Raw genomic sequence first — 4,413 nt, 5'->3', positions numbered from 1 at the left:
CGTAGATAATCTTGATCATAAACCCACAATTCATCGGTCTCAACAAACACACTGCAAAAAGAAGATTACATCGAATAGATCTCCATGAGAGAGGGGGAGAACATTGTATTGAGATCCAAAAAGAGAGAAGAAGACATCTAGCTACTAACTATGGACCCGAAGGTCTAAGGTAAACTACTCACACTTCATCGGAGGGGCTATGGTGATGATGCAGAAGCCCTCCATTGTGGATTCCCCTTTCAGTGGAGCTCCGGAACAGGCCCCAAGATGGGATCTCATGGGTACAGAAGGTTGTGGCGGTGGAATTAGGTTTTTGGCTCCGTATCTGATCGTTTGGGGGTACGTAGGTATATATAGGAGGAAGGAGTACGTCGGTGGAGCTTCAAGGGGCCCACGAGGCAGGGGGCGCGCCCTAGGGGGGCGCCCTCCACCCTCCTGACCGCCTCTATTCTTTCTTGACGAAGGGTCCAAGTTTCCTGGATCATATCTGATGAGAAAATCACGTTCCAGAAGGTTTCATTCCGTTTGGACTCCGTTTGATATTACGTTTCTTCGAAACACTGAGATAGACAAAAAACAGCAATTCTGGGCTGGGCCTCCGGTTAATAGGTTAGTCCCAAAAGTAATATAAAAGTGGAAAATAAAGCACAATATGGTCCAAAACAGTTGATAATATAGCATGGAGGAATCAAAAGTTATAGATACGTTGGAGACGTATCAGGCATCCCCAAGCTTAATTCCTGCTCGTCCTCGAGTAGGTAAATGATAAAAAGAGAATTTTTGATGTGGAGTGCTACTTGGCATAATTTCAATGTAGACCTTGTCAATTGTGGTATGAATATTCAGATCCGAAAGATTCAAGACAAAAGTTCATATTGACATAACAATAATAATACTTCAAGCATCTATACCTACTAATAAACCACGCATTGCTTCTGTTGGTATGTCGTCGGCATTTATGCAGAGAAGCCCCTTCGGTTTTGAGAATTCAACCCGCACTCCTCTTTTAAGTGGCTAAACTGAGAAAACGTTTCATTTTTGCAAAAAAGACCCTGCATTTTAGAGGATTCAACCCACGATTTTTTCCTTTTCTGGCTAATTTGAGCAGGGTCAACTCATCAGGGTCTCCTCCCCGATCAATCTAGATCGAGGCGGTCAATGAGCGTGCGGGGCGGCAGGCGGATCTCCTGCTCGATCTAGTCAAGTGAGGTCTATGAAGAGTGATGGCTGACGGGTTGGACGCGCAGAACTTCCGAGGCGGCCGGATCCAGGCGAGCGGCGGCGGGACAAACAAGGCATCGGGGTTCTCCCGGGCGGCACCACGGTTGCTCCGGCGTGCTCCTGAAAGAAAAGGAGGGAGGACAAGAGAGAGGGAAAGAGAAAACCGGGAGGAAGGAGAGAAACGAGGGGGAGGCACGACAGGAGGCTGTGCTGTTGGTTTCTCCGATGAAGAGGAGATAGGGCGCCGACGTTCGCGGGAGTGGGCGGCATTTGGCAAAGGAGGCGCTGGTCGGGGAGCGCATAGTGCGGGACTCCCAGGGGGAGATGGACGAGGACAAGGATGGTCTGGTGCGCTGCTGGTGCGGGGAGGGCAGGGGAGAGGGACGACTGCTCTGTATGTTGTGCGCCGCTGGTGTGCTCCTATTAGTTGCATATTATACTGCTGCTTTCTTGTTGTTTGTTGATTGATGCTGATACTGCTACTACTTTGATGCAGCTACTGCTAATCTCATGTGGAGGACACGCAGGGGCGGACGGCGAGCGAGGGGAGGATTTATCTGGGACCTGAATTTGATAGGTAAAAGCTGGTTTGTTTGCTGCTGGCTGGCTTAGTGTGATGCTATATTGCGTTATGGAGAGGTACAAAGGTTACATACAGGACCATGCATGAATGTTTCATCTACTGGATTTTTGGGTAAAGTATTGATTCCTCGACCCCCTTCCTATGATTAATGATTGGCAATTAATCCTGGGCTATGGTACTACAATGTCTACTCGGTAAGTTCCCTTACCACTATATCTTTTTTATGCCAACAATAATTCTTTTCACAAGCAAAGCCAGCATTCGAGTGTGTGCAGAGATGTCTCAAAAGGATAATAGCTCAGTGGAACTACAATGTCTACTCGGTAAGTTCCCTTACCACTGTATCTTTTTTATGCCAACAAGAATTATTTTCACAAGCAAAGCCAGCATTCGAGTGTGTGCAGAGATGTCTCAAAAGGATAATAGCTCAGTCCTGAGCTATACATTTGATGGAGTCGTCTAAATGTTTTGGACTTATAAAATTACAATGTAGAATTGCCTTTCATCTTGCTAATTCAAATTTACTTACTTTTTAAACTCTATAATAACTCTAAACAACATATGTTGAACAATGTTTTCCAAGAAACTGGTCTTATAGAGTTGGAATTTTACACTTCACTGTAATTGCTTTACCAAATCTGCAGACTAAGAAAATTTCTATTTCTTGTGTCAGGCAAGTGGGTGAGCTCTCACATCCCTCTCCGTCTCCTTTGATTGGTTGCAGATTTCTTCGAAGAACATGAGCTTTGTATGTTGATTGCCCCCGTGTACTATTTACTTCTAATTTCTTTTGTATCGTGTATATGCTAATTGTTTTCCTTTACCCTGTGCACAGCTATTGTGCTCTAGCACCAATATATATTTTTTGGATTAATAATTGCAGCCTATCATTAAGTTGCCGCAAAACTATAACCAGTGTCAAAATCCTTATTTTAGTCAGGACAATTAACTATTGAAAAAACCAAAAGTAGCTGCATTAATTCAGTACTTGACATGGTAATGCCATCATTCAGTATTTGGAGTAGATGCTACAGTTATAATGAAACATCAGGATTCTTGTACTTGTATCCTGTATACACTAACTATTTTAGATACCTGATACTGCAGCTACAGTATGAAGTCTCAAAATAAAAAGAAACATAACATTAAGTTGTTCTCTAGCAATGCACAAGGAAACTGGGAAGCACATAGATGTAGCTGGAAGTAACTCAAAACTGCAGATGATCGCACTGGTAGAAAAGACTTAAATTAACAGTTCAAGCACATATCTTGGTTTCTTCCTGTAGTCTGAAGAAAAGCTCCAACACACAATGAAACGGCAACAAAGAAGAAGCCAATAATTAACCTTTTTGTGGGAAAATAATTAATTAACCTTTCCTAAATAGAAAAACAAATTGTTCTCAGGGTCCAATCTAAGTTTCTGAGATGCAATATGGAAGATGCCACATCCTCACAGATCTTCATCTCAACAACGTGTATATAACCTCCTTCAGAAACTTGAACATTGATCTATAGAAAACCCATTTATTCTATGATCATTTGTTTAGCTGATCTTTTGCATTTTGCAAATACATACAGTTCTCGCTAAATTTGAAAATGTCGTTTTCTTCGCCCGTTGCAACGCACGGGCATGTTTGCTACATATACTACAACTTAAATAAATTATGTTCTTTTAAGCACGACTGCTATATTTTAAATCATTAGGATATGAATTGATCCAAAATCTCTGTTGGAAAAGGCACTGCTTAGGAGGCGCTTAGGCACGCCTAGGCGCTAGGCAATGGCCAAACGCCTCGCCTAGGGCATAAATGGAGGTCTAGGCAGGGCAAGCAAGGAATTGCCTACCCAAGTAAGAAATCATGCCACATACTGCACTGATATGCCAAACGGGTTATATTTCAATGGCAGTAAATGGTAATTAACTTATTTATATGCCCTAAACTAATATCAACACCCATATAATAATCACAAATACACTACGAGTAAAAACTATATTACCGCCTAGGCCACACCTAGGGCACTTAGGCACCGCCTAGGCACTAGGTGAAGGCCACCCGCCTCGCTTACGCCTACCGATTTTTCCATCCTTGTCCAAAATGCATACTGCATCTTTTTGGTTCTGTAATTTTGGGTGTTAGGTGGCATAAGTAGTGCCCCTGTTAGTTTGTCAGGTTCAGCTAAAATACTTTTAAGAAGGGATGATGCAATCTTGTACTTAATTCAGAAGCTCTCCCTTTTCACTGTTAAGATCGCCACTCTTTCCTATATATTACGTAGCTACACATATTATTACATTTATCCCTTTATTCAAGACAAGCATGCAACAAGACACTTAATTATAAACAGAGCAAATACCACACATGCTTTAGTTTTCAGGACAGGCTACAATATTTTTGAGATGGGATGCATGTGAGTTGTTGATGTAGAAAACTATTGGATTTGTGAGTTCAGTCATTTCAGTTTTAGGTTCTTATGGTTGATATTGAACTACGAAAATGGAAGATTGTGCTTCATTGATTTGACAGTGAGTTCTATCAAAATTAATTAGTTTTCCTTTGGAAACCCTGCTGGGATGTAAATCTATGTGAAACTTAGAGTGCCTCTACTCT

The 4,413-nt window shown here is 42.1% G+C and overlaps 1 long non-coding RNA gene across 1 annotated transcript; it reads left to right on the top strand.

The window, feature by feature from the left end:
- Positions 1-1,115: 1,115 nt before the first annotated feature.
- Positions 1,116-3,525, top strand: LOC123106682 (uncharacterized). Its single transcript, XR_006451432.1, has 3 exons — positions 1,116-1,633; positions 1,718-2,127; positions 2,478-3,525. It is a non-coding gene; the product is annotated as an uncharacterized lncRNA (long non-coding RNA).
- Positions 3,526-4,413: the final 888 nt, after the last annotated feature.

Source organism: Triticum aestivum, chromosome 5A (genome assembly GCF_018294505.1).
Source record: "Triticum aestivum cultivar Chinese Spring chromosome 5A, IWGSC CS RefSeq v2.1, whole genome shotgun sequence".
Classification (NCBI taxonomy): domain Eukaryota; kingdom Viridiplantae; phylum Streptophyta; class Magnoliopsida; order Poales; family Poaceae; genus Triticum; species Triticum aestivum.
The sequence above is the reverse complement of the archived record's forward strand: the minus strand, read 5'-3'. Positions and strand labels throughout refer to the sequence as shown.